Genomic DNA, 17,827 nt, shown 5'->3' with positions numbered 1-17,827 from the left:
AGCAGAGTGGGTGGCGGGTGTGGGCGGGAGAGAACACTGTCACCAGTAAGTTACGGCAAATTTTGTGCCAAGTTCGGAACGCTAACCACTGTTAATTGCGGCGCTAATTAACAACTGCGCTAATTTAAGGAACGCTCTTGCATTTCCCACATCATTGTTTGTTGTTCCTTGAGATCAATCTGGGTTTGTTCCTTCCTTTTTATCTCAAACTCCGGTTCCTGCTTGAATAGAAGGCGCTGGTCGCCTCACCCATTCCCTTTCATTACCTTGAAAGCTTCGATCTCGCCCAGACTTTTATCCCCCCCCTCTCTAACGAGAATATTTTTGGGGTTCCATGAGGCGTCGCTTCACAGCTCCTCGCTCCAAACCACCCCGAGCCTCCTGGAGTCATCACAGAGTTGAGTTGCTTCAATATGAACTAGGTTGAGATACAAAGCACCAAGGCTGTAAGGAATCAATTGATCTCAACTCATTCCGTCGCCTGCTTTTGACTCCCAATTCCATTGTGCTTCCCCTCCCTCTGTCCTCACCCACCCCCCCCCCCCCCCGCCATCCCCACCCAATTCCTGTCGAGCCAGGATTGTCAAGCTCCTTGCGAGGTCCTCCTGAACGTGAAAGATGCCGTCAAATTGGGAGGGAGAGGGGGGGTGGTGAAGACTTGCGTGGAGTATAACCAGCGACACGGACTGGTTGGGCCGAGAGTCCAATTTATTCCAACAGACTTCACGTCGGGAAGGACGTCTCGAAGTTGCGTCTCGCAGGGTTTACCGCGAAGCGCGGTGACTGCGTATTTGTGTGTGGGTGGGGGTGGGGGGGGGGGGGGGTGCGTGTGCGCACAGGGACACGTCGCCAGGGACTCGACTCCACGTCGGTCGCACCACGAGCTCCTAACCTGTAGGCGGAACAAGGGTTAAAAGACATCCCAGCCAACTTAATAGCCGTTCAAAGTCCAACACTGATGGAGAGATTGGAAATGGAGCATCAGCGAGGGACCGACCTCATATATTTGCTGCAATGAGCAGTGACATTACAGCTGTAATTAAGGCCTCAAGTTTGCTTTAAGGAAAAGCAATTTTGAAATGACACACACGCAGGTAAAAACAGAATCTAATAACGTCCCCGTGTTAGACAGTGCTTTATACTCCACTCCGCTATTATTTTGAATTTTCTCATTTAAATCCCGTTCGCCCAGGGTGAAACAAAGAATGTGACAGCGTCGAACACTTTATTTTGACAGGACGGGAAACGAGGAAGGACTTGAGCGGGTTTAAAATAATATCGGAATATTTTTTCTGGCGGTAATTGCTTTTGATAACGGCACCTTATTCACGTTGAGGGATCTTCGAGTACTTCACGTAATGAGCTGCTGTTATTGGAGGCGGATTCGGTCGCTTACGTCCCCGCTGTCTGGGGTGGGGGGGGGGGGGTGGGTGGGGGGTGGTGGGATGGTAAGTGGGGTCTCCTTGGAGCTGAACTGGCTTTAAGGTGACCTGACTTGCGGGTTCGGTCCGGTCTTTGACCCTCACGTAATCTAGGTTGACAGTCCGGTGTTGCAGCGCTGGCGGAGGGGGGGGAGCACTGCTTTTTTTTTAATCAGAGGCACAGTCCTTCGGGGTGGGGGCGGCACGTTAAACCGAGGTCCGATTTGTGTCTGTTCAGGTGGACGTTAAAGGTTTTGCAACCAAATTTTGTGGCTGTTCGTTGGATATTGCCGTGCGCCACATAGCGTCTCACAATCCTGCATCGATGATAGACACTTTTGATCAAGTACGTTGGTGTTTCCGGTGTGGCCACCACCCCCCACCCTTTTTTCTTCTCGCACCAACGCACTAAACTATGTATTTTGCTATCCAAGTTCATTTGAATTTATCTTCGTTCAACTCCTCCACATAGGAGACGCTACTTAACTTCCCTGGTAGGTACGGATGATTTTGACGTGTATATACCCTTAATTGCTCGCTTCCTTCAACCCCAATTTCCTCCCTGATCTCACACGTCCCGAGACCTGGGGCAATAGAGAATTTCAATTTAATTTCCAATCCGTAACTGAGTTATGTGAGGACAGAGTACTCCAGCTGTGATATCCTTCGCATCTGCTTCCTTTGCTCCCAGTTGGTTACGTGTACAAAGCTTGTTTCAAAGCGTGTTTAGCTGTTGCCCCCCCCCACCCCGCCCACCGCCACCCTCCCGTCCGCTTCGCTATCACCCTAAAACTCTCTCCCCAGTCCCTCTCCGTCTTGCCCCCTCTTGCCCCGTTTTCAGACCACGCCTGAAGACCACCTCCCACTTCCCCCAGCTCAATGTCAGGCTCCACCTCCACCATTTTGTTTGTGAATGAGGGTTTATCGGTGAACAGAGGATTGTGGAGTGAGGAAACTCGCCCAAGGTTTCGCCCTGACCCGACCCGCCCGGGAATCGAACCCGGATCCTCTCGCTTGCGAGGCGAGCGCTCTAACCGCCGAGCTACAGGATTCCAGGACTCGGACTTGGAGAAAGGAAGAGAGCACAAGACTGCTTCTGGTGATATCGACAGCAGGCAATTTGTGTCGTAGCCTCTTACCGCGTAAGTGTGTCACCCCCGAAGGACAAGAGACACGGAGGAGTCAATCAATAAGATGGCCGAGGATCCAATTAGCAATGCTGTGCAATTCTGTATCAGCTACGATAGGGGATTCTGCTGGAGGTATGAATCACACTAATTCGAGCTCTTAATTGATGCCTAAAGAATGAAGTCAATACAATTGAAGGCTCTTCTCACTTCTGCCTGAATGCGTCACTTAGGAAGAGAGCGTGTGTGTCATACTGATCTGCCGATCTCCCCGGGTAGGTCGCCGCTGAAATATCAATGAGCTGTGCCCACTGGTAGGAGCCCAAGGAACTGAGCATTATTCTGAAAGCAGACACTCATTATTATAATAATAATAATAATAATCCGTGCATTTGATTCAGCGCCTTATCACTTCGTCGAGCGCTTCACAACACATACTGTAAAATGTAGTGACTGTATATTTTGTGGGCAAAACGGGGCGGACAATTGCGCACAGCGGCGTCCCCAACAAACAGTCGTGGATTGAGTGACCCAATTATTTATTTATATATTTATTTTAAGGGATTATTACCCCCCCCCCCCCACCCCCGGAAAGCGATCCGCCAATCGACTAACAGCCAGGTTCCCACTTACTGCCGGGCAAACAGAGGCGCGCGCGTGTGTGTGTGTGTGCGTGCGTGTGCGCGCGTGCGCGCGCGCGTGGAGAGTAAGGAAACTTGCCGAAGGTTTCGCCCCCTACCCGGGGGAATCGAACCCGGGTCCTCTCGCTTGCGAGGCGAGGGGTCTAACCACTTCGCTGCGGGATTCCACTTGGCATTCCTCTGTCTGCCCGGCAGTAAGCAGGAACACGGTGGTTAGACGACTGGCGGGTTGCTTTCTGGTGGGGCAATAATCTCTCCAACAAAATAATAATAATAATAATAGTAACTTGGACACTCAATCCACGTCTGTTTGTGGGGACGCTGCTGTGCAGTGATCATTACTATTTATATTACACCTGTGGTTGGAAATCAGACATCCGCACTTCTGATCGCTCCTGGCTATTTTGCCGATCGGGTCCTTTCCCAACCCGGAAAAGCTCCAATATTCCGATAAAAATCCGGCTACAAAACGGGATAGAAATTTTGTCCTGATCTTTCTTTGTGTACGGCCCAAGGCTTTCGCAGGATTTCAACGTAAAACGTAGTGGCTGCGCAGTTTGTAGGTGAATTAGAGACCGCGTGCAATTGACCATCCAAAGCACTTCAGCATTTGCCTACAAAATGCACAAGTCACTTCGCTTTACAATATACCCTGTGAAGGGCTTTAATCTGTGCTTCGACATGAGAGGCGCTATATCAAACGTAAGAAGCGTTATTATTTAGGATTTACTGTCCGCAAGACTTGAGTATCATTCCCTTGCGGATTGGCTCAAAGAGCAGAGAAAATAACAGGGGAAATAAAGCAAGTCGAGATTGTTTTTATTTGACAGCTGAAAAGATTCCAACGATATCCTTTCTTTTTTTTTAACCGTGAAGCCGGGGCTCCGATTAGCAAAGGATTTAGACTGCACTTAGAAACGTTTAACACATTTTACATTCGGGTCAGTCGAAGAAAATCAGCCGTCCACAGCAAGCTTATGAAATGAATTAAATGATACAGTTTGGCAATCTCTGCATCAGTAATGGGTTGGGGAATAATTTTCCGATTTTCTGCGCTGTGCAATCTCAGGTCGAGGCAAGTCGTCAGCGGTGAAGGCTCCTAATGTGGCTCATTCAATGCAGCAAGCGAAACAAAGCGAGAGCAGCTTTTATTCCCTGACATTCACCCTGACATCCGCTGTATCCGACGCATTGTATTACAAAGAGCTCTGAAAGGCAATAATTAGACAAAATACACACAGTGAATTCAGGTTACAGCGTATCCTGTGAAGCGCTTTGAGACGTCTCGAAGGCGTGATAAGGCGCTAGATCAAATGCAAGGATTATTATTATTATTATTATTATTACTACCCTTCGACCAAGCCTATGGTCACCTCCCCTCCCGCTCCCCTCTCTTGCTCAGGGTCCAAACCCACCACTGTATAGCGTTCAGAGACCTTGTTGCATTGGAGTCCTGTAGCGCAGTGGTTAGGGCACTCGCCTCGCGAGGGAGAGGAACTGGGTTCGATTCCCGGGCGGGTCAGGGCGAAACCTTAGGCAAAGAAGAGAGGATTTGGAAGGGTCAGGAGAGGAAGCTCCACATTTTAGGGACGTAGATTGGAAATTTTCACCACAGATGGGCGGGAAGAGGATGCACCGAGTGAAAAGACTGAGGTAACTGAGCGAAGGAGGAGGTTGGAAAGGCGGAGAGGTGCTAAGGCGTGAAGGGAAAACAACTCGCATTTGGGCAGCGCCCTTCGCGTGCGGTTGCGTTCCGGAGGGCGTAACAGTAGTGTAGATTAACGCTGAGCTGGGAGGAGAGAAGAGTTGGTCTGCTGCAAACAAGAGAGTTCCTGTGGCAGCCACGACTCTGTCAGGCTTTTTAATCCGCTTTTACGCCGTTAAATGCTGGTCAAAATTACATCCTGCCATGTTCTGCCAGGTTTTATTTCACCGTGGAGAAATCAGGCACATTAGAGCAGTGCTTAGCGTAAGCTGTGGCAGTTTATATAAGCGTTTCAATTTAACTACCTCCATTTCAGTGAGAGTGAAACCTCAATGTGTTTTTGGCTGCTGTTGCATTGGACGGGTTTGCTTACATGTCTGATTCGAGGAAGGTTGTGAAACATCATTCTCGTCCAACAGAATCTGCTGTTGTTTTTTTTTTATCCTTCCAATCTGGAATACTAAATATATGATATCTATGAGTGCGTAAGGCTGGCTCAGGCAATAGTCCTGTAGCGTAATGGTTAGAGCCCTCGCCTCGCAAGCGAGAGGACTTGGGTTTGATTCCCAGCCCGGGCGGAACCTAAACCAAGTTTCCTTACCCCACACGCCTCTGTTTACCCAGCAGTAAGTAGGAACCCTGTCGTTAGTCGACTGGCGGATCACTTTCTGGAGGATAGGAAACCCTTCAAGAGAAATAATAATAATAATTTGGTCACTCAATCCTCTGTGGGAAATTTTCGCCCACAACATGTAGTCAAGCCACTTTGCAGCATGTTCTGCGAAGCGCTTTGAGACCCCTCGAGTTCAAGATCCTCTCACTCGTGTTCAAATCCCTTCACTCCCTGGCACCTCCCTACCTCTCTCCGACCTCCTCACTCCCCAGTCCACCACCGCTCAACTGGCACCGGCCTCCTGCACGTCCCTCGCGCCCTCCGCCCGACCATCGGAGGTCGTGAATCCCCCCAACTTGTACCCCTTCTCTCCTTTCTCAAGTCCCGCCTGAAGACCTTCCTCTTCGACTATGCTTTTGGCCACCTCCCCACCCCCCACCCACCCACCCCCAACCCCGGGCTCGGAGTCAGGTTCCGCCATTTTAACCACTACCTTGCGTGGAGGGCGCTATAGAGTTGTTGGTGGTGGTGGCTGATCCATGTGATGAGGCGCTATATCAAATGCAAGGATGATTGATGTGAGTGACCAGGTTCCTACTTACTGCCGCGTAAACAGAGGCGTGTGTGGAGTAAGGAAACTTGCCTAAGAAATTCCCGCACCAGGAATACCTCCGCCTTTATAAGCAATTGCTTTTGACGGGGCACACTTTACCGCACTCAACCAAACTGCCCTCTTAGATACTTACAGCAAAAATCCTGTTTGCCTTGCCATTGATTTTCCAATCTCGATGATCTCAAAAGGAAGCTCGCGCTGTTGAAATTATAACTGCTGATTGACCTATAATCGCGGTTCCCTTTATTTGCACAGATACGGAGAAATTATGCTGCTGCGTTATTTAACATTTAGATTTTTCGTTTGCCAACGAGCACTTAATGAAACAAAAGCTCTTTATCTTTGCATAATGAATAGATCCGCGCAAACTCCTCCGAAGGAAGCAAGCTTCATCCATTAGCCTTCCTTGTTATTGCTCGACTGTTTTTTGTTGAAGAGTAATGCACATTTTAGTCACGTAGGATACCGCACTTGCAATTCTTTACCCATCCTTGCCGTGCCGTTCACAACAAGATGATATTATTGCGGTTGCAACCGTTCTTGGAGTCCCGTAGTCTAGTGGTTAGTGCCCTCGTCTCGCGAGCCAGAGGACCCAGGTTCGATTCCTGGACGGGGCAAAACCTTAGGCAAGTTTGCTTACTCCACACATGCCTCTGTTTACCCAGCAGTAAGTAGGAAAACTGGTTGCTGGCATAATAATCCCTACAAACCAAAAAAAAGAAGAATTTGGTCACTCAATCCACGACTGTTTGCGGGGACGCTGCTGTGCGCAATTGGCTGCCGCGTTTCGCCCAGAAAATATACAGTCAATTCACTTAACTTTGAGACATCTCGAAGGCGTGATAAGGCGCTGTATCAAATGCAAGGATTATTTTTATGATTATTTATCTTATTCACCTACTTGTCTACGGACGGCACAAATGGGGAGCTCGGTGGACCGGCTCATCCGGAGGATGGCACCTCCGACAATCCAGCGCTCCCCTCAGCACTGCATTGGAGTGTCAGCCTGGACTATGTGAGTTCAGTGTCTCCAGCATTCAGTCCACAAACTTCTGACTGAGAGAGCGCATCTGGTGTCTCTAAACGATTGCACGTCAGCACCTTTGGAGCTGAACATGTGAGCCAGGCTGGTCTTCAAGACATATCCTCTGCCAAAAGAAGAAACGCGCTGGCTTTGGCTCCACCGTCAGCCTTGCTAAGCATCTGTCTGCATAATTATAGCGACTTCATGAACCCTCGTTACACACTTGGGCCTAATTTGCAACTAAGGCATCAACACATGTGGAAAATTTGGAGATCGGCTTAACCGTGTGCCAATGTCATGTGTACAGAAGGAATTACAGATGTTCTTAGTTAAGTAACTCACAGATTTGGTGTTAATTTCATGACTGTGTGATTAACCCAACGTGTAGATTTTGCACCCAGTTTTTTTTCTTTCAGCCCGTCCCGCAAATTAGCCCTCACGGTCAATCAACAGGTGGGAGCTGCCATGCTTTCCAGGGGTAATAATCTCTTCAAAAAATAATTGGTTAATTCAACCCACGACTGTTTGTGGGACTCTGCTGCGCGTAATTGGCTCAAACCGTAATTCCGCCCACAAAACATACAATCAATTCACTTCGCGGCGTATCCTGTGGAGCGCTTTCAGGTGTCTCGAAGACGTGATAAGCCGCTATATCACATGCAAGGATTACCTTCATCACATCATTATGCACATCATATATCATCATAACAATCCCACATTTAACACCGTGCACTTGAGTTTTTTCCTTTAGAGCGACAACAAATTACATTCACCTTGGGAGGACATTCCAAAATGCTGGGCAGTCAGGATTTGGACTAGATCATATGATAATAAATATGACGTTCATCCCGGCGCTTGATATAGCAACTTATCACGTTTGCCATAAAGTCTCATAGCGCTTTGAAATTTGACCTTGAGGCTGGTCACTCTAAATCGCATGGTATCTAATACCCGGAAACAGGACTTTTCTGTCCTCCTAATCCCAGACAGAGTGTATACTCCACACAAGCCTCCTAATCCCGCTCCCTCGCCTCTCCCCCCCGCCCCCCCCATGCCCCTATTCCCCTCTCCCTCATGTACGGCGAGGTCAGAGACGGAGTTTATACAGCAACATGCTGAAAGAGAGACACTCTATCTCAGTGATTAATGGGCGTGTGGCTGAACCTGATCTCTTTAGCACATTTTGTATCAATCCCTAATAATATCGTCCGTGATGCATTATTTTTTTTGCAGCATCACCCAGCCTGGGTGTTGTCCTATTTAATGTGGGTTTTTTTTTAAAAAAATGACCTCGGACGTCATTAATAAACCTTTCGGGACATTTTGCACATCAAGAGAGGGGTGAATTTTCTCAAAGCGCTCTTGTGCGTGTCAACCCGGCTCAGCTGGTAGCAAACCTGCCTCCGAGTGAGAAGGTTTATGGATTGAACGCCTTCCCCCCCCCCTCTCTCCCCCCCCCCCCCACTTCAGGACTCGGAACTCATACAGCGGAGTGTAGCGGCTTAGAGCGCTCGCCTCTGCAAGCGAAAGGACCCGGGTTCGATTCCCGGCCAGGCCGAAACCTTGGGCAAGTTCCCTTACTCCACGCGTCCTCTGTTTACCCAGTAGTAAATAGGTCCCCGGTGGTTAGTCAATTGGCGGATCGCTTGCTGGGAGTAATAAGCTCTCACCCCAAAATATGTTGGTCACTCAACCCCCGACTGTTTGTGGGGACGCTACTGTGCGCAATTGGCTGCCGGGTTTCGCCCACAAGACGCACAGCCACTCTACTCCACAGCGTATCCTGTGAAGCGCTTTGAGACATCTCAACGACGTGATAAGGCGCTGTATCAACCACAAAGGATTACTATTATTGGATAAACCTTTGTGACAGAGGCTCAAATGACGGGCTGGCCGAGATTTGAAACAAATGACAAACAGACGGGTAGGATTTCAAGCCATCAGATGAAAGCATAAACCATTCAACCTTCCCTCTGAAGCCCTGGATTAGATTACAACCTCCCGTTCATTTCCCCGCCGTCCATTATTTTATAAATATTTAAGTGTTAAGTGTTATTGCGGATCTGCTCAGCGAGCACTGCTTGTGGCTCCGAGCTTTTTCTCGTTGATAATTTCCAGCTCAATTTTGCTTTCGGGCCAGGAGTAATCATAATAATAACCCTGGCATTTGATGTAGCGCCTTATCATGTCGTTGAGATGTCTCAAAGCGCTTCACGGGATGTATTATTACCCCCGAAAAGCGTTCCGCTAACAGCCGGGTCCCTATTTACTGCTTGGTAAGCAGAGGCGTGTGGAGTAAGGAAAGTTGCTCGAGGTTTCGCCCTGTCTGCCCGGGAATCGAAACCCGGGCCGGTTATCCAAGGACAGATGTTTGACTTTGAAAGCTGTTTTTTTTTTGGAAAGTAATAGATTGCGTAAATGACGCGTCAAAGGATTATTTAGCATTTAAAGTGAGTCGATTCTCGAACGCAGAGCTGTCGACTTTACGGGTCGAGTTTTAACCTTAGAAGCCACGCCATTTGTATTCATATTTCGCCCACAAAATACACAGTCAATTCACTTCGCAATATATTCCGTGAGGCGTTTTGAGTCGTGATAAGGCGTCATATCAAAAGCAAGGATTATTATTATTATCCTTGGCCCAGCCAGGAGCACTCTTTTCTTGCAGCTTGAATTAATCGTTACATTTTCACACTCAGTAAAGCACCTTTCAAGTCAGGATGACATCTCGAAGCGCATCTGAGATGGTACTGTCAGGTGCAGTCACTACATTTTTTAAGCAAGCACCTACTTGCGCACCGCAATGTCCTAGGAACAGATGTGAAGCGAGCGACCAATTTTATTCGGTGGGGGATCGTCGGCCAGGACACCGGGAGGGAGAAAACCTCCTTCTCTTCCCGAACAGCGCCCCGGGATCCTTAACGTCCACCTGAACAGGGCAACGGACGGGGAGTGAGGTTTAACTTCTCGACCGAATGACGGCGTCTCCGACAATGCGGGGTTTCCCCCCAGTACTGCCCTGGGGCGACAACCTGGGCTATGAGTTCAAAGCGCCCGCAGATTTGACCACACGGCCCACACAAACCTTCCCCATGACCATCTGATTCTCCTAAATGAATATTGCTTTATTTCTTTAATTATTATTGGTTCTGAGGAACTCGCTGCCCAAAGCGGTGGTTTGAAGCAGAAAGTGTAGAGAGGAAGCTGGACCTTCATGTGAGGGAGAAAGGAATGGAAGGGCGCGGGAAGGAGGGAGGGAGGGAGAGGGGTTGAGCCGAACGGCCTGTTTCCGCGCCATTCTGTGTCACTATTAACCTGTCCACTGGAGCAATGTGCAATAATAATCCTCGCATTTGTTTCAGCGCCTTACCACGTCCCAAAGCGCTTCACAGAACATGCCGCAAAGTGAATTGACGGCGTGTTTCGGGGGCGAAACGCGGCAGCCAACTGCCCACGTCAGCGTCCCCGCAAACGGTCGTGGGTTGAGTGACCGATTTAAAATTAATTTTTTTTGAGGGATCATTAGCCCAGGAAAAGTGATCCGCAAATCCACTGACAGATCGGGTTCCTCCCTATTATAACTGCTATAGTTCCTCCTGATTATATTCATTACATTCAATCAAGTCCCCCAGGAATTGAAACAGGTACCCGTCACAGCGTTTCAGAGCAACGTTGATAATCGCGCTGACACCCAAGAAAAAAATCTCTTTACATTGAAAAGTTACATAGGAGAAAGATTATGTAACTCCTTCTCTTCCTCCCCCCCCCCCACCTCTTTCTCTCTCTCTCGCTCTCTCTCTCGTCCCAAACACGCCACTTAATACCAGGACACTTTTCCACGTGACGTTCTCTCTGGAGCTCCAGGCCGGCGACGCTCCCGAGAGAAGGAAATTCAGAGGAATATTCTATTTTTTTCTGCATATCTGTCAAGGGCAGTGGGGATTTGGTAACATAAATCACGTCTTTCATCAAGCCATCAACGGTTTAATCTTAGCGAGCGGAACTTTTTTTGCTCCCAGACACCGGTGGGGGAGAGGTCCAGCGAGAATGTCTGAGCAAAACTCTCAACAGTTTTAGTTGCTTGACCTTAGCGGAATAATTATGAGGTCGCTGGCGTCAAATGCCTCAAACGGACTTGACTCTCGGTTCGTGTTTGATGACTGAGGGCCAGTGTTCGTCTGACAACCTTAGGAGGTGAAGTCCTGTGGCATATTGGGTTAGAGCCCTCGCCTCGCCAGCGAGTGGACCCCCGGGTTCGACTCCCGGACGCGGCAAAACCTCACTCCACACACTCGCCTCTGATGGATGGTTGTAAGTCCCTCCAAAAAAATATATTCGCCCTCAAAATACACAGTCAATTCACTTTACCGTATATTCCGTGAAGCTCTTTGAGACGTCTCAACCGAAAGACGGCACTGCAAACACCTCCCCCAGCACTGCACTGGAGCGTCAGCTTAGACGGTGTGATTCCAAGTCCTTGCCCCCCACCCTCCCCTCACACCCCACCCCCCCACCCGCCCCACCACCTCCACCAGCTTCACTTACCGTGTGCCGAACTCAGTGGGGATGCTCCGCGGATAAAAAAAAACCTGCCACGGAGAAAAATAACACGTCATTTTTATTCAAGGGGAAAAAAAAGGCATCGCCCGCTGCCTGGATGAAAACTTATAATAATTTTGATTAAGGTTCTGCGTTATCTGAAAAAATTGTAGCATTCGCCCAGTTTCCTGTCACAGTCCAATTATAAAACGCGACTAATCAATTGTCCTTTTTTTTAAAAAAACATTTTCCAATTCCAATTAACTTGCGGCAAAGAGAGGGGGTTTTGACAACCCTCCTCACCCCGGGTACCTAATTTGATTGAACAGATTAAATTGCTGAACGGAGACGCGACATTCAAATGATCCCCTGACAGCCTGACCGCTTCACCGGAGCGAAATGATAAGAGTGATCCTAAGGCGCTTGACACAGCGCCTTATCACGTCTTCGAGACGTCTCAAAGCCTTTCGCGGAATATACCGTCAGGTGGATCGAGCGTATGTCTTGTGGGTTGTAGGTTCCAGCCCTCCAACACCAGGACTCTTTGTGGGGACGCTGCTGTGCGCGATTGGCCGCCGCGTTCCGCCCACAAGCTACACACTCGGTCCGCTTATTTAAGGAGAAGGAAAAGACAGGGATCAGGTCCGAATATGACGACCGTGTTTACACAGAAGGAACAGCGGGCGGGTAAGCTTCCGGCTTGAAGCTGGAAGAGACGGGAATCATTTATTCGGTGCGTCAGCTGGTTGCGTTTTGGATCGACTCACCCACTTCCCCTCCGGTCCAGCCACACGCGGCGAAAGTGCACAGAACAGGCAGAGACGGTCGTCACTTGGCCCGACAGCGGGCTCCGCCGTTGCTAAGCTCCCTGGGAACCTGCCCCGGGGTGGAGGGCGCGAAACAAATGCAAGTTGTTATAATAATATAATATAATATAATAAGTTGTTGTCGTCGTCGTTGTTCCTGCAGTTACAGCTCCCGCTGAGTTTACCGTGTGAGGAGCTTACACTAATAATAATGCTAATAATAGTGGTAATAATAATATTCAGTACACTTGATATGGGGCCTCATCATATAATAATAATTAATGATAATAATCTTCGCACGAGGGTCCTTATCGTGTCGTCCAGACGTCTCGAAGCGCTTCACAGAATATACCGGTAAGTCAATTGGCTGAAACACAGTCGCTGCGGTTTCACAGTGAACCCTGCGAATCGTTTGGGGACACCCTCTCGGCGTGAAAGGCGCTGTGCCCAAGTGCAAGGATTATTAACGTTACTATCATTACTATGAACGATCGAGGTGCGAACCCACCCGTTGGCTCCCCACCTGGTGTTGAGCGTCGAAGCGGTAAGTGACACGGCATCAAGTGAGACATTTATCGATCAGCCAGAAATTATAACGGAACAAGTGAGCCTGATGGTGGAGGAAATTAATCACTAACCGAGGCTGCAGCTCGAATACAGTCATTCCTTCTGCCACAATGGCCTTTATCTGATTAATAGTTGTTTTCACTGGCCCTGTGGTTGACACTTTTATTTGCCGTAATTTTTTACGCGAAGAGGAGAAAAACACAGAGATTAACATCTCCTGTTCTCCTCGCCTTCTAATTCGCTGTTACACGCACACACACACACACACACACATATATATATACATATGTGTATGTGTGTGTGTAAAGCAGTAAGTAGGACCCCAGCTGTTAGTCGATTTCCAGGGGTAATAATTCCTTTCAAAAAATACTAATAGTAAATTTGGTCACTTCAATCCACGGCTGTTTGTGGGGGACGTCGCTGCGCGCAATCGGCTGCGCGTTTCGCCCACAAAATATACGGTCACTGCACTTTACAGCGGATCCTGTGAAGCGCTTTGAGACGTCTCGAAGACGTGATGAGGCGCTGTACCCAAAGCAAGGATTGTTTATTATTCTTCTTACGTATATGTTCCCCTTCAGGCCCTGGCACCGCCCTCCCTCGCTAACCTGCTTTCTCCCCACTCCACAACCCGTTGCCTCCCCGTTGCCTCCCGGCCTCTTGTTTGTCCCTCGTCCCCTCCGCTCCACCGTCAGCGGCAGCACTTTCAACCGCTGCTCCGCAAAGCTTTGGAGCTCTCTCTCTCAAACCCTCCGCCTTTCCCGCCTCCTTCCCCTCTTGTAGATCACGACTGAAGACCTCCCTCTTCGTCCGTGCCTACGGTCACCCCACCGGGCTCGGGGTCAGGCTCCGTCACTGTTAAGCCCTCCGAGACCCTGCCCTGCGCGAAGGGCGCTGTGTAAATACAAGACGCCATTTTACTTTGGACATATATCTTCCACACGTTAATAAATGTAGCGCAATCCACGACCCCTTAACACCAACGCGCAAGTATTTTATCAACCCCGTCAGAATTGCCTCACGGTGATATATCCGTGAAACACAAGCCGTCTCCGGAATACACGCATAATTTATTCCGTCTCCGCCATTTGGCGTTTGTTGGGAGCCCCAAAGGATCGGGCAAATGCCAAGCTCCCTCTGATTTAATGTCACAACGTCAACCTGAAGTGCTACTGCACAGTGCAATTTCAACCCAAGTGCCGGTGCGCCACATGATTCACACTGCGGCCAGAGAGAGAGAGAGAGAGAGAGAGAGAGAGTGGCTTCGCTGGTGCGACACGTGGGATCAGTTTACCCTGAACCTGCTGTAAATTCCACTCAAGTGAATTCCACTCACGTTTCGAGGGCCTTTTTGACGTTCGGAGACTTAAAACACTCACGTCCCGCCCTATCTCTATCACCCCCGCTCTCCCCGACTTCTCCTTCCGCCCCCGCCTGTTCACCTTTAAGTAAGCAGAGGGGTTGGCGGGGTGTGAGGGGAGAGGAAGGTCGAAGAGGAAGGTTTTTACGGGTGGGACTTGAAAAGGGGGAGAGAAAGGGGGGGGGGGGCAAGGCGGAGGGATTGAGGGAAGCGCTCGGGGCGCAAGTGGCTGAAAGCGAGTCGATTGGCGGATCGCTTTCTCCGGGGGTGATGATCCCTTCCAGAAAAGCAATAATTCGGTCAACTCGACCCACGACTTGTTCGCGAGACAATACTGTGCCCAATCGACTGCCGCGTTTCTCCTGTAAAGGACCCAGGTCAATCCACTTTTCTGCGAAGGACTTCGAGACATCTTGCCAACGTGGAAAAGGTACTGCATCAAACAGAAGGATTATTATTGTCGCATCATCTGTTTTTTCTTTTTTTTGACCGCATCAGCAGCTTTGGAGCTGTCTGGAGGCGGACTCGCAAATGGGTGTTGACTTGCACCCATCTATCTCGTTCATCACGCAAACACGAGCGGTCAGAACTATTTCCTGATAGATATGGATGTTTCGCTGTAAGCAAAGTCTGTGGCTCGGGACCGGCCGTTAATACGCTCGCAAGGTGAAAACACGAAGCTTTGCAAATGAACCGCTCTGTGTTTGCAACGTAATGACATGGAATTCTGCATCACCCATTATTGCCTTAATAATCCCATTGGGCAGTTAAGCGTACGGGTCCCGTCTTGTCCTCTCAGCGCTCCGAGATGCTACCCCGCGGAAAGGACGCTGCCTAAGTGCGAGCTGTTCAAGACGGCAAATATTCCTCGCGCCACATGCCCTTGAATTAGTTTCGTTGAGCGTTGTGACAATCAAACGGGTATCGCGGTGTCCTGTAGTGCACTCGCCTCGCAAGCGAGAGGACCCCGGGTTGGATTCCCGGGCGGGGCGAAACCTTAAGGAAGTCCCGTTACTCCACACGCATGCCTTCCTTTACCCAGAACGAACCCGGAAATTAGTCTGTTGGCGGATCGCTTTTCCAGGGGTGATATTCCCTTCAAAAGAATAATAATAAGAAGAATTTGATCACTCTGTCCACGACCGTTTGTGGGGACGCTGCTGTGCACGATTGGCTGCCAGGTTTCGCCCACAAAATATACAGTCACTACACTTTACAGTACGTTCTGTGAAGCGCTTTGAGACGTGGGTAAAACTCGGCAGTTGTCCCACCAAACAACCGTGGATTGAGTGACCAATTTGATTGAGTTACAACTTACTGCTAATTAAACAGAGGCGTGTCCGTGTGGAGTAAGGAAACTTGCCTAAGGTTTCGCCCCTGACCGGGTCCTCTCGCTTGCGACGCGAGTGCTCTAACCTCGACGCTGCAGGAGGATTCAAATTGCCATATATATATATATATATACACGGCTGGCAGACGGATAGCAAAGCCATAATGCAGCTTTGATATTACTCTATGATTCTCCGAATGGCCCGAATGGCTTTGCAGAGATTGCTGGATAATGTACAAACCCCTTTCCTACGCTAGGTTCCAGCTGGGGTCGCTCAGAGCTATTGAGAACACCACAATTCTGAGATCCAGTGCCAAATTAAATCTAGATCAGAGTGTTTGGCTTATTTTAAATTGCTGCCGTATCTCTGTAATATTGTCTCAGCTGTAAGGAACGTTCCTTCACCAGGGGTGATTAATTTATGACTGGAGAGCTTTTATCTCGAGATGTGATTGTGGCAAGGTCGTGCGTTTCGACAGTTGTCTCAGCCCGGCTCAGTCGGTAGCGCTCTCGGCTCTGAGGCAGAAGTTTGTGGGTTCAAGCTCCACGTTGGCACTTGCAACTCATACAGTCTATAAGCTGATGCTCCAATTCAGCGCTGTGTAGCGTCTTAAACGGGGTAGCGCCTTAACAGTAGCGGAGCCTGACTCCGAGCCGGGAGCGGGTGGCGGGGTGTGGGGTGGGGGAGAGGAAGGTCGAAGAGGAAGGTTTACAGGTGGGACTTGAAAAGGGGGAGAGAGAGAGAGAGAGAGGGGGCAAGCCGGAGGGATTGAGGGAAAACGTTCCAGAGTTTCGGGGCGCAGCGGCTAAAAGCGCGACCTCCGATGGTGGGGCGGAGGGCGCGAGGGACGGGCAGGAGGCCGGGTGGTGGATTGAGGGGAGCGAGGAGGCCAGAGAGAGGTAGGGAGGTGCCAGGGAGTGAAGGGATTTGAACACGAGAGTGAGGATCTTGAAGTTCGAGGGCCCGTCTACCCGTTCAGGTGGATGTTAAGGACCCCTGTGACGCTATCCGAAAAGAGAATATAGTTTCTCCGGGTGTCCTGGCCCTCACCCTGAGATAAAATTGACCATTCACTTCATTGCTGTTTTTGGCTGACGCAATCACCTCCAAAAAATGTACAATAATAATAATATGCAAAAAATATAGTTCTGGACTTTACGGTAAATCTTCCGAAGCGCTGTGAGAGGCCTCTCGAGACATTCTCCCGAAATGAAAGACAACCACTCGCATTTGCACAGCGTCCTTCATTGGGGGAGGGGGGGGGAAAGGTGTAGCGCTGTATAAAGGTATTTTCATACGACTCACAACTCGTAGGTGCTGTATAACGGCAAACGGCCAATATTCAGGGAAATGCATCGACTGTTTGGCTGCAGTCGGAAGCTGACGGCTTCCGGAAATTCAACTCGTTTAAACATTCCCAGATTGTTTGAGCTAACTCGTTAATCTTTTTATTATCAACATTAGCTAACAAAAACACACACACACACACACACACACACCCGCTGTCTGTCTCTCGCCCAAAGACAGAATCGCTCAACCCGAGTCAAAAAATCCTCGTCGGCCCTCTTCGCTAGTTTGAAGCCGAGGGACGTGGATAACAGAAGGGGAACATCAGGCACTCCGAACCATTCAACGCTAAACCGTTTTGAGTCGAACAGAGCAGAATAGAATAGCAATTTAGAAAGCAATAGCGGGAGACATCACACCACATCAAAAGGCATAACGTGTACTGGGGTGAATCGAACCCATCTGCAAAGCAAAATCATTTCAGGTCCAGGCGCTTTAACTTGCCGCTCCTTTCAATCTCCGCTATGCCAACTCCGATTGAGGCGTCTGTTTAGATAAGCGCCGTTGGTATCGCCGGTCGGCCCAGCTCTGCCTAGAAATACGGTCGCTACGCCTCACGGGAAATCCCGTGAAGCAGTACGCGATGTCTGGCTGGCACAAAAGGCACAGACCGATCGACTGCACAGATTAGTATTATTACCATCATCATCAGGAGTTCCGCGGTGCAGTGGGCAGCGCTTTCGCCCGCACGTGAGAGGGCCCCCCCCCCCCCCCCGGTTCAATTTGGTCACTC

General features: G+C 49.5%; 1 protein-coding gene across 1 annotated transcript in view; it reads left to right on the top strand.

The window, feature by feature from the left end:
• The window catches only part of LOC103191537 (contactin-associated protein-like 5), a 123,314-nt gene that overhangs the window by 20,870 nt on the left and 84,617 nt on the right, over nt 1-17,827 (top strand). The window lies entirely within an intron of this gene.

The sequence above is a fragment of the Callorhinchus milii genome, unplaced genomic scaffold (genome assembly GCF_018977255.1).
Source record: "Callorhinchus milii isolate IMCB2004 unplaced genomic scaffold, IMCB_Cmil_1.0 Scaffold6, whole genome shotgun sequence".
Lineage (NCBI taxonomy): Eukaryota > Metazoa > Chordata > Chondrichthyes > Chimaeriformes > Callorhinchidae > Callorhinchus > Callorhinchus milii.
This window is presented reverse-complemented; position numbering and strand designations above follow the sequence as displayed.